Raw genomic sequence first — 21,921 nt, 5'->3', positions numbered from 1 at the left:
CTCTTTGTATCTGTGTATGCGTGTGTGTGTGTGTGTTTCAGCATTATGTTGAGTTGACACTCCACCACTATGAGTGTTAGTAGTCAGCTCACAGACAATAAGCAGTTCTCTCACTCTTGTTCTTTCTTTCCTACTTATAGAAACAGAGTGGGTTTTCCGAGTGGGAGTTTTGGAAAAGATACTCTGCTGACTCTGCTGGACAAAGAGAGAGAGCGAGAGAGACTAGTAGTGGAGCAACAGTGTTTGCCTCTGAAATATCAGCTAACAGTATAAATTAAAATTTTTAAGATGGAAAATGTGTGTATGCATTTCAGTATTTTGTGTTTATTTGAATATAATTAAAGTAATCTTCTTTAAGACCTATAAAACAGATTGAAGCAAGTTCGACCTAGCCAGGCTTTCTTTGCGCTAGCTGGCTCGACAAAACCTAAAACCCTAATCAGAGATAATGGGTATCATGACGTTAGTTATCAACTTTCTTTGTTAACCCAGGTTTTCTTCACCAGGCTCTGTGCGCGTTCCCATAAAAGAGCGTTTGAACCGTCATTTGGCTCTGTGTGCTGCCTACTTCAATCAAGAGAACAGGTTGTTATAATGAAGAGCTATGAAGAATAATATTACAGCAAAAAGCAAATAAGGCAAGAGAGAAATGCTGGCAGAAAATGGTTAAGCGTGTAAATTCGTAGGTTAATATATTTATTTTACCACTCAATGCACTCTCAATGTCTGCCGTTTATTTCAGTTTATTTTTATTTATATAGCGCCAATTCATAACAGAAGTTATCTCATTGCACTTGCAGAGCAGGTCTAGACTGTACTCTTTATAATATTATTATATTATTATTTCTAACGTGACAGCTACACATTGTAGAGCTCTTAAACTTTAAACTTGATACATTTAAACACGATACTCATGAAGTGCATTTAGTCTGACACTGTCCCATAATGACAGATAGCCTACGTGGAAATCACTTTTGTTTTTGACCAAATTCATTTTATTGATTGAATATTCTCTGTGATAAATACCAATAGACTAATAATCAATTTTCTAATCTGTGCTCTATTAGTTGCAATACCAGCCGTGTAAAACGGACTGGGCAGCAAATCAGGACCAAGCATAAAAACAAGTATGCATTTTCTGCATCACCGGCTGAATGCATGTAGGTTCCCGTGGCAACGCAACGCATACAGTTTGTGCTACTGTAACTGCACGGCTTCGTTTTGTGGCATTACTAACGTACGGATCAACAGTTTTGCTTAATATAACATATTCCCTCAGCTGAGAATCTATATCGCTCAAAGAGAATATCGTCAGGAAATGAATTAGTGAAACGGTGGCGCTTTTTACAGCCGATTTAAATCCGAAACTCTGAACATAACCTCCTTCGGAGCAGGTTAGGTGTGCAGCATAAGTTACCATGGTGATCTTGCCAGGTTAAAAGAGAGCCACCTTCGTGACCCTGAAAACTCCGGCTTTATGCTCAACATACCTCGCTAACAAATTAATCTTGCTTCGTAGTACACCCCTCAGTAGGGCTGTACAATATAGCAACAACCACCCCCCCCAATCTGTGACTGCCGTGTGCTACATAAATGTAGCATAATCCAGGCAGTGATTACATTTGTCACCACAATGTAACTGGGAAAACAATTTAGTACTATATAAACAGAATTTCTAGGAAACAAGGTTGCTTGGGGTCTACCGACCTACATTTGGAAACCACTGTCTTGAGCTATAAAACCAAATTGTGGTATTTATGCACTTTCTGTCTCTTTTTCACTTGGGTTAAAGGCCACAAACAAAGACATGATTGCTTGTTCACTGAGCAATGCTTTATGCAACAATAGCTGTACATCTGACACTGCTGGCAGGCTCATGGTCACATGTATCGGCCCATAATTTCATATTTTTGTTTGTTTGATGGGATGGCGGTTTTTCATATGATAGAAGAAATTAGTTTATATAACATTGACACTTAAGAAATTCTCATATAATTTTATAAAAACAGAGTTTGTCCTTTTATTGTCAACAATTTCCTAATCACTTTCACTTTCTCTACGTCCTTGTTGTCAGTGGATGGCCACTTTGTTTTTTTTACGACAATGTGCAAACAAGTTGGATTAACTGCACTTTACAAACTATGGTTTGCTGAATTATGAATGTTGCAAGAAGGACATTTAATTCAAACACCCAAAGTTTCTCATCATTATCAAGAACAATGATGTTGTTTTGATTGTTTTATTGGCCGACAAAAACAAACCACTTTCCTCTTACGGAGCTGCTGCTTTATTTCAATTTAATAAATTTGAATTTGATCTGGATTTGAACCAAAAGTGTGAGTGATGAGGAAAAAAGGAAGAGAAAAAAGTGGGTGGATGGAGGGATGAAGATGAGTGAGCAGAGAGGTAGATGAGGATGAGGTTGAGGAGGGGAAGGAGAGAGTGAAAGTGTGAAGGAGAGATGATGATGAGGAGGAGGAGGAGGAGGAGGAGGATGAGGAGAGAAGCCAAGGCCTTTGGGCAAAGCCAAGACCGCCTACAGATGCTCTCTGCTTCACTCCCTCTCTCTTCTCACAGTTATCCCTTTTCCTCTCTCTCTCCTCTCTCTTCACGTGTCTCTTCCTCCCTTTCTCTCTAATCTGCCTTTCCCTCCTCTCACTCGCGCTCTCTCTCTCTCCTCCTCATCCACCCCCAGAGGAGAAATAATGTAGGCCAATGGAGAAGTGAAGTGAAGGGCACGCTCACTCAGGCAAACACACACACACACACATACACACACACTCAGACCTTCACCTTCAAATGTGCATATGTGGTCTGAAATCCTTAAGAGACATAGAAATGTTGAGTGAGGGACTTGGTTTTTGTCCTGTCATGCCAGGGAAGCAGATGGGAACTGAACAGAATTGAGAGAAAGGCAGAGACGTGGTCTGTGTACCAATTCCATAGTATATACTAATTCTGAGCAGGTTTTGAGTCTGTAGTGTGTCAACATGCTAACATTCTCACAATATCAATGTTAAACCTGCAATAACTTGTTTTTTTTTGTCCACTTGGGGGCAGTGGAAACAAGTTGTGAACACAACACTGACATATCTCCACATGATAAGTTGAACTTGTTGGCTAACAGTTGCTTATTTACACATCTAGTGGTTACAGACCAACATTATCATTAATTTGAAGTCGTGTTTGTGTCCACCTGATGAATGGAAGTCCAATATTCACTCTCCTTTTAACTCTGTTTTGGTCGCTACCAACTCCTGAAAGAAATATCTAGCTCCTAAATGCTCCACTACATTCACCAGATAGTCTCTAACTGTGTCTGTCTGCTGGTTGCTGCTGAGCAAGTAGTGTACAGTGGGTTTTTACAGCTTTTCCACTGAAAACAGCCGCCTGCTGTGGTCTAAAATTACGTTATGAGAGCTGGAAAGTTGCCGCTGGACAGATAAACAATGAGCTGAAACGTTATAAAGCTCCGTAAAACCGAGGGGAGCTGCAGATTCAGGTGATAATTCTCTGCAGGTTCATCACTACGAGCGACCCCTTTCACAGTCACATTGTTTTCACGTTGTCATTTGATGCATTGTGTAAAAATATCGATTATAGCCGCTTTTACATGCTGATGTTTAGCAGGTACAATAGACACCATGTTCACCATCTTAGTTTTGCGTGTTAGCATGCTAGTATTTGCTAATTAGCATTAAAAGTATAGCTGAGGCCGATGGGAATGTCATTAGTTTTGCAGGTATTTGGTCATAAACCACAATATTGGACAAATTAAATTTTTGACCTGATGATAGCGCTAGATAAAAAGTTAAGGGGTCATCAAAGTTATTACAGTTTATCCTGAGGGGGACATGCTTGTCTGTACTGACTGACTGACATTGCCATCCCTAGAGGCATGCTGCTTGTGTGGCCAAAAAAAGTCAGCATGCATACTAAAAAAGCTGGAAAACCAATTGTGAACGGTGGTGCAATTCTGTCTGTAGCTTCTCTGTGAAATTTAATTGGCAGTAGCTCTGCAAAGTTGCAGTTTGATTGACAGGCGTTGGTGCATACTAACTGGAAAAGACAGTATACTATGAAAACGAGTGTAAAATACTTACTGTATACTTACTATATGGAATATGGAACTGGGAAGCAGTCATAAAGATTAATTTCAGAGAATAAGGGCAACCAAAGTTGAGTGGGTAAAAATGCCATGCATGTTACTGAGAGAGGGAGAATGCTTATAAATAGAGGGAGGAAGGTCAGAGGGAACGAGTCAGGTTTCCTGTATCCAGCCTCACAACCGGATATGTACACACACATGCACATACACAACACACAACAAAAATGTAAAGTTTATGTTTTAATGTTTTACACGTTTCCAGTTTTAATAGTTAAATTTTTATTAAGAGCTAAAAAAAAAATTTCCTTCTGCTCCACTGTTTTCTCCTTTGTCTTATACTCTTCTGTCTAGGGCTGCAACTAATGACTAATTTCATCATAGATGAACCTACTTAGCCTATAAAAGGTCAGGAAATAGTTAAGTGTGCTATTCACATTTTCCCAGAGTGAAATGTGACGTCTTCACATGTCTTGTTTTGTCCCACCAACAGTTCAATTTGCAACGATATAAAACAGCGAAAAGTATCAGAACTTCACATTGGAGAAGCAAATGTTTTGCATTTTTGCTTGATAAATGGCTTAAACAATTAAGCAATTATCAAAATTATTGTTGATTATTATCTGTCGATCAACTAATAGATCTTTTAATTGTTTCTGCACTACATATCTGTTTTCTATTCTACTCTATTCTACCATTAAACTCTACTTGCTTGTGCTATTTCACCATCTGCTCTTGTGACTGCATTTCTGTTATACACCTCTTTTTCTCCGTGTGTTGATGACTATGTGTGTGTTATTGGTCGAAACAAGAAGGACATGCACATCCCAGTGCCCAATAGGATGGGTGCTGGGTCACAAAATATCTAGCAGAGTTGAAACAGATAGATCTGCACACCAAGTAGCTCCTGTTTCTAATAGCTGTGACGTTTCGAGCACAAGGCTCTTCCTCAGACTTCTGATAAATACAGAGTCGCCATCTTAAATACCCATAATCCATATTACAAATACACGTGACATACCACACCTGTTGCAAATTTCCATCAGAAATAGTAGTAAAAATACATTCCATATTAAACATATGCACAGATATATCTAGGCTACATATATACAAAAGGTACATAAAGAAAATCACAGTATATACAAAGAAAAATACATGTACCCCCAATAGTCTGTACTTCATAAAGGACTCATATACTACCTATTCAAGGCGCCTCTGTCTATTTATTTCAGGGGAAAAAGTGACACCATATGTAAAGAAGAACGCTCTAAAATGAAGAACACAACATACAAAATGGCAGTGTTACTGTTAGAGACATGACGCAGGTTATTATTCACAAAAATGGTATAATGTCAAAATCCTCATTAAGGCCTTTAGGGGCCAAAGTGCCCAGTGTATGTATCCAGAAAAGTTCACAAGAGTCTCCCCCTCTGCGTGGATGTTTTATTACCTCAATTCCCACATATCTGAGAGTGGAAGTGTTGTGTTTCGCCTTGGAAAAGTGTGCGGCCACAGGACTACGTGTTACATTGTTCAGCGATATGAGTTTTTAAAGATCTGGTGGTCTTACTGATGTATACCAAACCAGATGGGTATTTGAGCATGTATATGACATGACATTTTTGTTTGTATTTTCTTCCCGTGTGGGGGTGGTTAAATGAATCAGTTTTGTGTGTGAAATGGCTTTGTTGGCAATAACCACATGGGTAATTTCCAGAGGGGACAGAACCGGAAGGTCTGCTCTCACCAGCATGTCACTTAGGTTTGGGGGTCTTTTTTTAGAGACATTGGATGATGGAGAAGAGAGTTTCCATCTGTAGGCTTATGGTATAGGTCAATTTTTAGGCTGTTGTTTTCTTTAATTACCAGTATGTCTAGGAAGTTAATTTTACTTGCATCAGATGACATAGTGAACTGCAGGTGTTTGTTTTTCGAGTTTATATAGTTAAGGAATTCCTGCAACAGAGTCTCTCTTCCAGTTCGAGATGTGCTGAATGAATGGATTCGCCTGTTGATTGAAGATCAGTTCTTGTTCAAAGAATCCCACATACAAGGAGGCAAAGCTCCCATGACCACTCCTGGGACCTGAAGAAAAAAGGTCAGAGGTGAGAACTTCCTTGATAAGATACAAAATACATTGAGTACTAGGGTTACAGTCAGGTCTTTGATCCAAAAAGAATTTGGCAGCTAGCAGCCCCCCATCAAAGGGAACACTGGTATATAGGGATTCAGTATCCATTGTTACTAATAGCTGTGTTTCTTCAACTTGTTGTATTGACTTGATGACTTTAATGAAATCCATAGAATCTCTAGTATATGAAGGCAGTGCTGTAATCAGAGGTTGCAGAAAATAGTCCACAAAAGCTGTGATTTTGTCTGTTAGTGATCCAATAGGTCTACCTGGGGGCATATATGTAAATGCTTTGTGATTTTAGGTAGTGTATAGAAGACTGGAGTAGTGGGGAACCCAACAGTCATATATGCATGCTCAGGTTTAGTGATAACACCTTGTTCTAGTAAGGCATTAAAGGTGCTATTGATAAGATTGATAACATCCAGCCACTAGATGACGCACTCCCCCTCCCCCCTTCCAGTGGTTGCCAGTTCGTTGCACAACCTGGATATTTCATGGTCGAGTGGAGTGAGACTCAAACAGACTGAACAAACTGATCCGTAAGGCCAGTAACATTGTGGGGGTGGAGCTGGACTCTCTGGCGGTGGTGTCAGAGAGGAGGATGCTGGCCAAACTACACGCCATCTTGGACAGTGTCTCCCACCCGCTCCATGACGTGCTGGCTAAACAAAGGAGCACCTTCAGCGGAAGACTCATCCCACCAAAGAGCACCACAGAGCGCCACAGGAAGTCATTCCTGCCTGTGGCCATCAAACTATTTAACTCCTCCCTCTAAGGATTAGTCTGTTTGACCCTAGGTCACTAAACTGGTCATTGAGCATTACATCTCCGCCATAATTAATAATAATTGTGCAATATTCTGTTTACTACTCAAGTGCAATATTAGTTTTCCCTTGTTAGTTTTCTTATTTATTGTTACGGATATACCTCAATTACTCTCGACAGTACATGCACCTCCGCTTTTACTATTATTTATTACATAATTAGTGACATTGTATTTATACTGTACTTCACCATCTACCAGTAAACCCACTTGGTACTCGACACTTTGTTTATCTTATACTTATACCAACATGTTACTTAATTTATTTCTGACCTGTTTATAGTGTATAATATCGTTTTCTCCTGTGTGCACTGACGTAAAGGCGAGCTACTGTAACAAAGAGTTTCCCTACGGGGATCAATAAAGTATTTCTGATTCTGATTCTGATTCTGACTCAGACTCATATCAAGTGATGAATCTTTCGTGATAAAGTAATGAATTCATTTATCAACATACAGCTATACATTAGCTATAGATTTAGGTTACTTTGTGCCGTGGTGTTTCATGTAACGCTATCTATGGTAATCTTAGGATATGGCTAGCTAGCTTTAGGTAACCCTTTTTCCCCATCATTTAAAAATTATAGGGGGCCTATATTGCAACACTTACTGTAAAATGACATTTCAATCATCCGCACACTATAAGACATTAGGTAAATATTTACATTTAAATCCAATCAAAGAGTACAATACAGTACATTGTAGGGATGCTATTAAAACCCACAGCGCTCGACAGACAGCTACAGTAAAAGTTGACGTTAGCTAGCACATAGTATTGATCTAACATTAGTCAAAGTGTTTTCTTACTGAAAACAAATCTCATAGCGGATTATAAAAAACAGCTGAGCGCTGCACAGCAACAATGGCTACAGGGAGAAGGACGACGTATGATCATGTCAGTATTTTCAGATTTTTATAATAATGTGAGTACCATAACTGTTGAGCTCAACACAGCGGGCTACATGGCTAGCTAGCCACAAGTACCTCAGCAAAGTGTCTCATAATAGGGCTAACGTTAGACTGCCATATGAGATGACACCCTCAATAACAGTCACTGTTTGGGTCTAAACAGTATAATGAGTAGATTTACAGTAGTTGTGAACTTTAATTCACCTTCGACATGACACATTGGTAATATATTGGGATACCATGTCCACTCCGTTCTTAAAGAAGACCGACCGTCTTTTCATAAGTGGACCAGTCTGCCACAATCAAGTCACCCTACATAAACTTGTACTGGCCCCCGGGCCATCGGTTATGTCGGACCCTGGCCCACTTCTAAATCCCCTCTGATACGCATCTTCGTTATAACGTTACATTGTTTGAGGGAACTATAACGTTACGTAACTGGATTCATCCGTCTCTAATGCTAACGTAGCTCCTCAGGGATTGAAGCTGTTATTTTTCTAAGTTAAGGCTTTAAGGAATATGGCTGTCGGTAGTTGTTGTTTATTTTGTTTAAATATGAAGAACTGTAATTTTATGGATTATTGTTGTTTACGATTAATCTAAGATAGCTAATATGCGTCAGTGTCCGTTTTTTCCACACAAACTGGCAACTATACCACGTGATACCAACGTCGTTATACTATTGACTGACAAGCCTTGTTAGAAGCAGGAACCAAACGTCAGACAGCTCACACAGAGATAAACAAAACATTCATTTTGGACCCGTCAACATTTAAAAAATTATTCATTCACAATCATAATATTTATGTATATATATATATATATTTATATTAATATATTAAGAAAAGTGATACTTTTATTCTGCACCTTTCTAAAAGCTCTGTGGATGTTTGTTTTTTTAAATATTCATCTACATAAAAATGTTATCAATATAACCTTTAAGCCTGCTGTGGATGCATTTTTTGACTTCTGAAATTGGGTTATAATCCAATTTTCTGTAGAACGTAGTGTTGGTAAGTTGTCTCTACACCTCCAGATCATATGCATCCTGATCTAGTATGACAGTGGCACCCCCTTCATCCACACTCAGAATGAGAAAGTTCATCACGTTGTTCTTTTGTCAGATTATTATTTGTATAATTTGTCGGTGTGTGATTGGTCACCACATTGCACTTGCATTCACAAGAACTGTGTGTTGTCCAGAAGTGCCTGCATGTTAACTTTGTGTGTGTGTGTGAAGAGAGTGATCTAATAAGAGTTGATAGTGTACCCGACTGCAGCTGCTCTCACACACCCACTCCCTGTCAGAGACACACAGAGAAGTGAAAAGTAGACTATAATTAAATATATTATACTTATTAAAGTTGAGAAAAAACACATCTCAGTCAGAGTCAAACTCAAGAGCAGCTTATGTACAGATATGATCACAGACAGTAGACTATAAAGTAGCACTAATGAGTTCATTCATCAATAAAACATTTATTAATATTTAATGATTATTTAAGTGTTTAACCTAGATAATAACAGATTACTTACACATTTGCAATCAACCTTAATTTATCTGTGATTTAGTATGCAGTTGCATCGTGTATTAACATGCCATCAATTACTGATTTAGTAATTTACTATTGATTAATAAACAATGTGACAAATCAAGCAATAGGCTATTGTTACTCAATAGTTAAAGTTGTAATCCTGAGAATTTTCATGTAAAAAAACAACATCGTTGTTTTCGTTCTTTTGGATTCATCACTACCGATACACCACAGAGTCCAGAGCTTCTCCCCCAGAACATTTCCCCAGGAACTGTTTAGCAGAGGTGGCAAGTGATGCTTAAAAACGTGGCCTTTTTTGGTGTAGTGCCACTGCCCGTTTTCCCTGAAGCTTGATAAGCACAACATTATATTTCATAACAATGTAATAATTTCTTATGACTTTAGCAGAGATGCTCTTTATTTCAGGTGAGGCCGGGCGCCTCCATTACAAAATGCTGCAGGAAACCCTGGTATTATCGAAACACATGGGCATATTTCGAACACAAAATAAATCTCCATAAAACTGGTTATTGTAGGGCCTGAACGCTTCTTGTCCATTCCTGTAAGAAGTTGTAATGCTAGAATCAGACGATGCAACATCAGCCTAAAGATGTCCCGATCTAACAAACAAAACAAAAATGAGTGTTGAGCACGACAATTTGTACAGTGACCCCATTTATTGTGCAGGATTTCCTGCCCGTCCTGAAATAAAGAACACCATACACTCATGTCAAAAGAAATTATTGCATTTCTATCAAATATAATATTAGGTTTATTAAGATTCAGGGAAAATTAGCAGAGTCCCAATGTCGGGGGGAAAAGTAAACCTTTTTTTACAAGTTGGGAAAGTAGAGACGAATACCCAATGCTGCACTGCAGGTCAGACATCAGTCTAAAATTAGTTTGATAATCACCCGTTGGACACACATTTTACCGGTGTCACAGTGGAAGACAACCAATTCTGAATCTGGGACACCTCACGAGGCCCTGGCAGAAAGACAACCGCATCCAGTTTGACAATGTCTACCACGTTCTCCGTCATGATCCTGATCTTAAAAATGTGTCTCCTGCCCCTCAGCCCGATCACCTTTGCACATTGTGCAGGTCGTTGTCAAGCTGTGTGCTTGCGCATGTCTCTTATCCAGGTTACGGCAGGATCATGACCACCTAATCTCACAGAGTGACTATCTGGAAACACACAAGCGTTGTGTATTCTGATCCTGGCATAAGTGTGCCAACTGTACCGGTTTGGGGCTTTCATGGCCCACAGGTGCATCAGGTGTTTTATCTGGTAGTGGCTCAGCAGGGTGGGAGAACAGCTGGGTGGAATCATTCAAGCTGGTGGCTAGTTGTCGACCTAGTTGGGCCACTTACAGACCCAAGCAGACATTTTCTTTCAGTGGCTAACAACTGACTGACACAATGCAAAATTAGAAGGGGTTTGCAGAGGGAGGGGCACTTTACATACTGTACAGACAGACAGGGAGGAAGACAGACAGACACAAAGAGGAATGCTGTATGCTCAGATAAAACGGGGAAGGAAGTCTGAGTGGGGTTGCCATGACAACCACACCCTTCACACCCTGCCCCCTACACACATGAACACATACACACACACACACACACACACACACACACACTGACAAGTCCAAAGCAGGGAGATGGGAAATGCTTGTGTGTGATTATTGTAGAGTGTGTGCAGATAAGACATTGTTTGGTGCATTTTGACAATAAATTGCCACACAAGAAGCACTATCAGTAGCTCACTATAGTAACTCTGTGTGTGTGTGTCCTTTTGTGTGTTGATTTCTTCCTGCTATTGTCAGTTGTGGCATGTGTGCAATCACGTTCCTGTGTGTTTCTGTGTGTACCTGTGTGTGCTTGAGGTCAGACTGAGGCTGAGCCTAAAAGCCACACAATGTTGTGTGATACAGCTGCGGGATGATATATAGATTGCTTCTGCTGGCATTGTTTTCTGATTTTCTGGTGTGTTTTTGCTCGTATGTTGTTAATGTAACCCAGAAAACAACCTGGCATTTCCAGTACACTAATTTATTGCTACCCAGCGAAAACCATGTATCTCCAAATTTGGAGATTTTGAATTTTTCAGATAGACTGATACATTCTCTATGGGTTGAGAAAATTCCCCTACTTCTTAAACAAAATAATCCCTTTAAAAACTCATTGAATTATTACCATTGAGAAGATGAAATATAATCCAAGAAGTCCAGTTTGAGTATTAGCTCCATTAGTTGGAAGGATTATTAGATGACAAAACACTGCTCAGCAGTTTATAATACTATAAGACAGGACTTCACAGCTCAATCACAGCAGCAATAATTTTATCCTCCACCTCGACAATTGCCAGATAAACAATTACACCATTCGCATTACAAAGTAATGTACCAGGATCGTGCGCTTACATGTATTTTATTGGCCAAGGCTGCCAATTACTGCATGACATTGAATTTTTCCATTGGATGACCCTGAGTTTTTTTTTTTTTGCAGGATCCCTTCCTGGTCAGCACCCTCCCTGCTGTGCCAACACAGAGCTGTCACTGAAATGAATGTGTTTTTTGGGCTAGACCTATAAATCAGCCGGGCTGATGTATCGCTCAGTATCAGCTAATTGCAGATATATTGGTATTGGTGTCTACTATTTTGGCCGATAAGTAACAAGAAATTGCAGTTCAGAAATGCCAAACTAGTTTGAGGTAATTTAGAAACGTTGTTACCATTACATAGTTTGTCCACCAGAGAGCACCTACATGTTGATTATTCTGTACTGTAAAATGTCGCGCACAGTCTGTATGAAGAATGTAGAAATCTAAAGGATCCATATCAGGTTTGTTTATGTTATGTGTTTATGTAAAAAAATAAACAACGATATATCGGCCGTTATATCGTGACCGGATTTTTCAAAATATCGATTTCAGTATTGGCTCCAGGAATCCAGCATCGGTCGGGCTATACACACAGGGTGATGGTTTTAACTGCAGTCAGTCAGACATTATCTTTTTCCTGCTGTCACCAAGTCACTGCTGGAAGTGTCTGTTAGCATGCTATAAGCTACCTTAGCAAAAAGATTTTTTTCATAATAAAAGAGGCTTGTTTGAGGATTTTTAAAATGTATTTAATTGGTCCCCAGTTTAAGACAACATGTCAATTTGTTCCTAGTTTGTCTCAGAGTTTTGATCACTACATCTATAGGTGTGTGAAAGTTGTTGTCTGTGTTTCCTGTTTTTTAAAAATGACAACCAATGTCATGAGACGCTGAAACCCTCCCGGCTCCTGTCTCATAAAGTCTGTGTGAGGTATTGAATGTGTTTTTTGTGTGTGTTTGCATGTGGTTATCAACCTTTACCCATCACACCCCATTACCTGAGGCACTGAGAGGAGGCCTGTAGAGACACAGGCACATACTCTGTCTGTTGTCTATCTCACACACACAGACATGCACACACATGTACACACTCTGGGCATGCTGTGTCACCAGCGGTAACGAACGAGCCTTTCACACTGACCCACATAGAGGGAGACAGGGAGAAGGAGAGAATAAAAGGAGGTAGAGAAATTGGGGTGAGATATAAAGAAAGGGGAAGATTGAAAGGAGGGAGATAAAGAAACAGAAGTGGAACAGCAGAAGAACAGATCGAGCGTTTGTTAGATTGTACTGAATGAAGGACATGCTAACAGAGTCTGCCAACTATAATGTTTGAGCTCCATGTAAATGACGCTTTTACACCTGTGTGTGCTTGTGTCCATATTAAGATTAAGGCCGTAACTTTCTGCACGTTCAAACTGCAGCTGAAACATTATCTTGTGTCGGGTTTGTGCCTCTCACCTGCCACCACTGCAAGTTATGGTCGCTGAATTGGCAAAGCTGAAGGTCACACCGCTGGGAGTTGAACCCAGGCGCCGTATTCACGAAGGATCTTATCTTACCTATAGGACTTCCCCTAAATGGCACTATAAGTGCCTAACTAAGAGTTTCCACTTAAGGCCTCTTCACAAAGCTAAACTACTGATTGGTCTGTGTTAGTGAATGAGAAATAAAATAAGCATCAATACACACGAGCACGAGGAACAAGTTAAATTAAATTTAGATAGATTTCATAAACAAATATTTTAGATATTTTATAAAGTTCATCACAGATTTCATTCATGAAACAAATGAAAAATCAAAATATCATCATACAGCACAGATTTTACTGGATAGTCCAGCGATGGCTATGAAATCACCTTTATTTATGTATTTATTGCGGTTGGTATTTAGTGTGTACTTAGTGAAGTGGGCTCTGAAGAGCACATTTTTGGTTTGATGAATAATTCTGTCAGACGGCTGAGGTCATCAATGCTGCAAACTGTATTTTACCGGTAGCATAGAGTTGTGCAAATTGTCATCTCCCAAGTTATTGGATTGTTTCAATTAGTTGTTGAGCTGATTGAATCCTAAATAGATTAAAAGTTCATTATCATCCTATTTTTACAAAACACTGATGCGATAAGGTACATTACCTGCAGCATTTGACTGCTTGTGAGCAGGTCTTAGTGACTTAGGAGTTCTCTGGTCTGCCTCTAACTTCTCTCAGACTTAGGACCTACTTTTACAACTAAAATATTTTGTGAATTATTCTTAGAGTCTTAAAGTTAGGACTGATTATTTAAATTGACTGTGCTCCTGCCTTGTAGAAAAATATTTAATAAAAAGCTATAAATGGAAACAAAAATTGGGTACTTTCAGTTGGGAATCTCTCATCCTGTGGAAACTGCTGTGTTAAAAAAAGCATTTTATTATTTGAAAATGTGTATTCATTTCATCAGTACTTCAATTATTCTATATATGGACACAAGGAGACATTTAAATCCTCTACAACGTAGTTTTTGAGATTTTTTCCCTTCTTCTTGGCCTTTAAATCCCCATATCAGTCTAACTCTGTGCTGCACAAACATCCAGCTAAATGCCTCTCTTAATAGAACTGATAAGTGTGTGTGTGCATGTGCATATGTAAGCATGAGCTCATGTACTTGTATGTCCGCATGTGTTTCTCAGGTTGCCTTTGCCAGGTTATCTCTTACGTAATGTTCCAAAAATAGAGCAGATTCACCTGTAATAGAATATGAAGGGGAAAAGGAGACAGAGAGGAGAAGGCAGAAAATATGGAGGAATAGAAGAATGGATAGAGGGGGAAAACTTCACCTAGAGACCCTTTTATTGAAACTATACTGCCCATTTTAACCAATATAATGATATTTATAATGTGATGATATTCTGGGATGAATATGTGTGCCTTCAGAAGATATTCACACACATGAAGCTTTAGAAAACTAGTCAAAGGTAATGTAAATGATAACCTAGCAGGTAGTGTTTCTGGGCGTTTCTAGTGTTGCTGTATTGTTCATAACAAGTTAGCTATCTCTTTAATACTGTTTTTTAGGAGTTTTGCATCAATATGATAAATTACCTTCATTTAAACTGCCAAAAATAGGCATTTCTGTTTATTTTATCTAACACTTTCTCAGTTGAATTTTGAGAAAATTTATTGTCACTTTATTGCAATATGAATGTGCTAAACCATCACAGAAGATTTGATCTATTCACATGTTTCCATCCACCTGTTTTAATGCACATAAAAAAAAAAAGCCTGAGTGGAAATGCCAAAAATGGCTTGGCTGAGGTGGAAAAGTAAAACCGGGCTACTGTCGCCCATTTCCAGGTAGAGGTATTTTCTGTTTATGTCAGTCAATGGATTTCACCAATTTATGTCCCTTTACTGTAATGTAATGTAATAAAAAACAATTATTATAAACCGAAATCCCAGACGATATCTATAACATCACAGTGTCACTGTTACCAATAATATTTGCGATTATGCACGACTATAATTTGTATGATTGCTTCTTTATGATGCTTATGATAAATTGATGCTGATTTATTCTGTTTGTGCTTGTAAATTTGCTTATTACCTTTAATCTAAAGAAAAGAGGCAGAGGTAGAAGAGAGTTGAGGAAGGAGGTGAGGTGTAGTGGATCCAGTGTCATAGTTCATTGGACACCACTGTTCTCACACACACTCACACACACTATTGTTTCTTACTTCCATTGACTACATTCATTTCCTATAACCTTAATCTCACCACTGCTTTGCCATCCTCAAGCCTGATCTAAAACCAGGCCTAATCTCAAGATAAATCGTAACTCTGTACCACCTACGTAAGTTCAACTCTAACCCGAATCAAAAAACACACTCACACACACACACACATTGTTACACAGTACAGAGCTCAGATGTCTGGTGTCAGGTCTCCGTTGCCTGTAACGTTGATTGGCATAATTACCTGACCTGTGCTGTGAGTGTGGAGGGAAATAACTGTTGGTTGAATCACTCCGCACTGGAGGTTGTTTTTTTTTACCTTTGGAGACAAGGATATTAGCAACAGAATAAGTGAGAGAACCTTTGAGAATAACAATGATAAATGTTGGAGCGGGTGGACAGGGAGGAAGGAGAAGGAGGGTGAAAAAAGTGCGTTGGTTTCACCGGCTTCTTGGCTACAGGTGAGTGAAAATGTTGAGCCATGTTAACCTTTGAAATTCTGCCAGTAACTGTATCTATACAGGGATTGTAACCAGCGTCATATTAAGGCTTTTCCTGTTAACCGGTAGTTAAACAAATCAATTCTTGAGACGCTACTCCATATAACCCCTCCTAAATGTCAGGCTGAAGTTGAATGGCTCTGACTGCTGTGTGCTTTTCAAGGTTGATTATTTGGTGGGGAGCTGTTGGGATTTTGTGCAGGTGTTCAGTTTCTGTTGGTGATGAATACGTGTTTTAAATGTAGATGTTACTCAAAACTCAGAAGTACATGAATCTGAAAATTAACCTCCTTGGCTGATACTCATAACCATAAGCCAGTGTGACTTGCCTTAGTGTGGTGTCAGCACCAAAATATGTACATCTGGAGCACACAGTGACGTGACATTTGCCGCTTCAGGCAACTGCTTAAAACTCCAGCACTAAACATAACAATTAACTTAACGTCATAATCTGCAGAAAACCCTTCTGAGATTGTGTTGCATATGACTCTTTCACATTTTAAGATGTATTAGCACTGGTTTGGATGAAGAAACACACATTTCTCACATAGTGCTTTTAACCAAATAAGCAAACAGTTATGAAAGCATAAGTAATCGCATTTAATAGCTTTAATAGCCGATTATACAATCGATCATACATTGCTCTCATAATGTAGTACAACTTCTGTTCTTGTAAAAACCTACAAATTTTGAATTTTCCATCATTCCTTGAACAAACATTTGCCTGTACAGAGAAACTGTCGTACTGAACCCACACTGGTGCAGTTGTGTCTGTTTTGTCAATCAACTTTCTCCCACATAATCACAACATCTTCCGCTCTACCAGTCAGATGTTAAATTCAATTCCTCCCACTTGCAGCTGCTTGTTTTTTGGCTATTACTTTTGTTCTCACTTTATCATTAATCATAAACGGTGTTGCCTAGCCTTGGCTGAGTACACAGGGATTTTCAGAAACTGGTTAAAAGACAGCGATGGTGCGGAAAAAATTACTCCAGTGTAGGCTTCTTTAACATCAGTGATACCACCCACTACGAGAAGCCTATTTTCTTCCCACCATAATCACCTGAATAGTACTGAACATACTTAAACAGTTCCTACTGTAGTAACAGTTGACCCCTCCTTGGTTACAGAGGATCTGTATTTAGAAAACAGTTGAGGAATTACAGAGATTACATCATCCTCAGTGTGTAGGCTGTGAAATGAAGACGGTATATGCGCTGCGTGTGTGTGTGTGTGTGTGTGTGTGTGTGTGTGTGTGTGTGTCCGCATACACACAGTCATCCCACATGGGGTGATGAGGCTTCTGTCTAAGTAACTGCATTTACAGTTTAATGTAGAGTTGCTGAAACACACACACGCACACACACAGAGCAGATTCTCTACCGATATAATTACTGGATGAGCTGCTGATGCTCCCGCTGTGCCGTTGTCATAGCAACGCTGACAACCCACCACTGCTGGAGGAGGAGGAGGAGGAGGAGGAGGAGGAGAGGAGACAAGGGGGAGGATGAGATAGAAGAGCAGAGTACGACAAGAGAGGAGGAATTGTAGGAGAGGAGGAGCAAAGAGAATAGAGGGAGATTAGACGGGGAGGAGGTGAAGGGAAGATCTGAGAGAACTGAACATGATGGTAGGGACAAGAAGACAAAAAGGAGACACAGTGGAGGAAGAGGAGGAGAATAGAAGAAGAGAGTGGAGGGGGAAGAGGGGGGCGATTATTTCCACAGACAGGAAAGGGGAAGGGGCCAGATAAAGAGAACAGTAAAGGGAGGGAAGGGAGAGAGACTTATAAAGAGAGAGAGTAGGTGGTGTTGGGAGCAGAGAGCAGCTGCATTCAACTCCACCATTCAGGGTTCAGTTTAGTCTCTTCAGGCTTTAACACATTGAGTTTCTGTTCCTCTCTGCTAACGTTCTTCGCACCTGACTTGTTTAAACGTTATCTTAGCTGTGGAGACACCACTTACTTCAAGATCTGTAAAAAAAAAAAAAGAGTTTATGTCTGTGTTTGTAAATTTGTATGTTTTGGTTTTGGCCGTACAGATGTTTGATCAGTGGGTGGTTTCTAGGGTTGAATCTCATCCATCATTTTAACTGCGCTTGACTTTAATTACTTTAATCTTGACGAGCATGGATGTCTTCTTTTATTGCAAACGTTTGATTTTTTTCTGTTTGGGGAACAAACTCCAACGACACACAAATAGTCACTTGGTGTGCTTACCAAATTCAGCTGGTGGTAAAAAGTCCATTTACTCATGTGATGTACTGAAGTACAATTTTGATGTACCCATATTTTATGCTCCATTACATTTCAGAGGGAAATATTGTACTTTTTACTCCACTACATTTATTTGACAGCTATAGTTACCAGATACTTTGTAGTTTAAGGTTTTATACAACAATACATGTGGTCATCTTATAAAGTAGTTAAAATGCTACTTACACATTATTGCATGAGTAATATAATCCAATAATATAATAATGTAATATATGTGAAAATGTAGCATTCTTAATGGGGCTATTCTGCATAATGCACATTTTAAATTTTGATACTTTTAGTATATTTTGCTCATACTGTAATACTTCTACATTTATAATAATAATGGAGTATGTTTACATTGTGGTATTGCTACTTTTACTTACGGTATGAATCTGAATACTTCAGAAAAAAGAAACTGCAATGGATATTGGTGGTTGACGTCGTGTGAATTGCGTTCTTCCACAAGGTAGTTTCGCTTTGTTTAGCTGTCATTCCTGTTTATTTTAATGCTGAAGATTAAAGATTTATTTTTAGATTGATGCTCTCTTACTGCCTTTTTTGTGGACAAATCTACTTTGAGGCAAAGTGTGTGCGTGTTCGTGTGCGTGTGTGTGCGTGTGTGTGTGTGTTTATGTGTGTGTACTACCATGGTTTTGATGTGTGCAGACCACAGAAAAACTGCAGGTTTTTTTGTGTTTAGATTTTAGGAGTGAGCCTTAATGCCTGTAGTCCTGTCTGCTTTTAGTAGATTAGGACTCACTCAAATATAATGGTGCCCCATGACCTCTGAATGAGAGTGTCTGTGTGTGTGTGTTTGCATATTGAAGTGTGTATTCCCATTTACCTTGTTTCGTGATAAGTACGTCAAGTACATTGATGCTGCTGGGTCTTTTTTAAGAAGCTCTGACTTTCCCTCTTTGCCTGTTAGCAACAAAACACACTCAGGTACACACTTTCATGCAGGCATTGTTTCATTATGAATAGACGTACATGCACACACACACACACACACAGCCTATTCATTCATATCTGATCAACCATAATCAGTTTATAAAAATCCTCACCGCTCAACACTCACACGCACGGCAATAAGCAACAGGGTTAAGTGTGTGTGTGTGTGTGTGTGTGTGCGTGTGTATTGAATGTTCAAAGTCTAGTTGTAATAATCAGGATCTTATTTGCATAGTTTTATCCGTCATTTCTACTAGTTATGATATTATTTTACTCACCGACTTAAAAGCAAAACATTTTTCTTCATTTTCACTTTCACTTCCTGTTTCAAAATATATTCCAGCAAACATCATATACTCATAACTTCAAACAAAACTCGGTCTGAAACAGAGCAAAATGAAACAAAAACTACAGCAAAGATTATTAATTATATACACAAAACAAGCTTAGTCTGTATTTACATACATTCACTTTCTGCCTTTTGTTTCACTTCCAAATAACTGGTTTCAATAAAACTGTGGGTTCGTTCACAACCTGTCTGATGGTCTGACTGCTCGTGTTACTTCCCTTAATGGACTCGGGTCTAGCACATTGCCATGCATGTCCTCAGATCTCAGCGGTTAAATATATGACTACAAGTTATCAAACCTAAAGCAAATGATGAACAAAACTACAAAAATAAGACACTTATTGTAAAAAATGTAAACATCCATATCATTTCCATAAAAAAATACATTCATTGAATTGATTTATGATATTAGACTCATTAAGTTTGTGTGTGTGTGTGTGTGTGTGTGTGTGTGTGTGTGTGTGGTCCCCTGTTCTATGTGGCATATGTCCAGTCACCATACGTCCTCGCATTTGTGCTGTTGTCACCCACGCAATACTATTTTTATCCCAAGAGTCGTGAGGGCGCGTACATGCATATATGTGTGTGTCATCAGGTTACAGTGTGTGTAAGTGGACTCCTCTTTGTCCTCGTTGATAATTTTAGACAGACGGCCACTGAAACTTTCAACAGGGGGGTCAGATGCTCCGTGCAACCTTTTCCACTGTCAGACACAAACACACACACACACATTCGTTCATTCATTCCGATAATTACCAATATAACATAAAAGTCCTGCTTTTGAGCCACTTTGCCTTCTGATTCAGGAATTCTGCATTTTCCAGATGTGGAAAAGTATGGAAGTTTGTGTGAAATTATGGAAAAAGTACATTTCACTGATATTGCAGTGCTTCCTTTGGGTTCAAACAGAGAGTATTTGTTTCACATGGTCTGGAAACCATTTTAGGGCCTTCTCGAGAATGAATACTGAATTTTCTTTTATTGCAATTTCTTGTCGAAAAGGTTTCAGCAACTTAATATGCATGTTGACGCCCTGAAAATGTCTCTGCAACATTAAATATTCATGCCTAAATAAGCAACAGTCAAAGCTAAAGTTTTGAAACAAATGATAGTTGTTATTTAGATTTGTTGTTTAGATTGTTATTTTAAGAGTCAAAACTAATCTGCTTCATCAGGACTGTGTGGGTGTGGTCACATCAGATTTGAGTGACATTGCCAATAACATAAGCAAACAACACCACGACTGTCATCACATTTCAATTCAAATGTTGCTAAATTCTGATTGGTGCCTGTGAAAACAGTTGTATAAAGTCTTCTGTGTCTCCAGAGGAGCTTCGTCAAGTCTGAGAAAATAACCCTGACGATGTCACCAGGGTTTTCTCATGTTCGGCTCAGAGGCTACAATTTAATAACGGGGAAAACCGTGTTACGAGGTGTGGAGTTTGAAAGACATGGGTGTTACCGGGCAGAGAGGTCTGAGATCCAGAGGTGGCAGTTCACTTAACTCTCAGCTGTGGCGAAGGTCCTTCATCCAATATTGTTTTCCAGCAAAATGACAATAGTGGCCTATCAAAAATATATTGATACTGGATTAAATGTTATCGATGTTGTCATATCTGATTCATACTTTTCTTAAAGGGGCATTCCACCAACTTTAAACATGAAGATCAGTTAACTCGTCACTAGGAGTATTACTCATCGTTTTCCAACTCAAACCAGTGAGAAAAGCACAGACAAAAACTCTCTCATGTGAAATAAGCAAAATAACCAAAATCTTGGCAGGAAATGTTGTATTCTTTTGGGACCACTTTGCTTATAGTAAGAAGCTGATAAATAGGTTTTCAGGGCCTTTTAAAGGCGCCTTTTAACAATGAACAAATTGTCTTTTGCTGGTTTAGTGAACACTCAATTGTTACTGATAGATGCTAGATGGACAGTTAATAGATGAAAACATAGAGAGATGATGAAATGATGGGCTGGCTCTGTCATGGGGATGAAGGAGGTGAAAATCAAAACGGAGAAATAGATAAACAAATAGGTGACAGAAAATGGGAAGAGGAAGTATAATAGGGCGAGAGTCAGAGACTCAAACATGAAGAGAGAGATGGCTGCTGACTCATCCTCTGACAGAACAGATCTGTCTCCGTCTCTCTCTTCGTCACCCGAAAGTGCTGCTGGCAGTCTCTCCTCCAAGCTGTTCCCACTTCTAGTCAACCAAATATCTCCAGCTGAACCTGCTGAAATGTGGTCTCATAACATGAATA

General features: G+C 39.2%; 1 protein-coding gene across 8 annotated transcripts in view; it reads left to right on the top strand.

Moving 5' to 3' along the window:
• The window catches only part of dgki (diacylglycerol kinase, iota), a 90,507-nt gene that overhangs the window by 18,170 nt on the left and 50,416 nt on the right, over positions 1-21,921 (top strand). The gene's annotated exons all lie outside the window — the stretch shown is intronic.

The sequence above is a fragment of the Siniperca chuatsi genome, linkage group LG23, assembly GCF_020085105.1.
Source record: "Siniperca chuatsi isolate FFG_IHB_CAS linkage group LG23, ASM2008510v1, whole genome shotgun sequence".
Classification (NCBI taxonomy): domain Eukaryota; kingdom Metazoa; phylum Chordata; class Actinopteri; order Centrarchiformes; family Sinipercidae; genus Siniperca; species Siniperca chuatsi.
The sequence above is the reverse complement of the archived record's forward strand: the minus strand, read 5'-3'. Positions and strand labels throughout refer to the sequence as shown.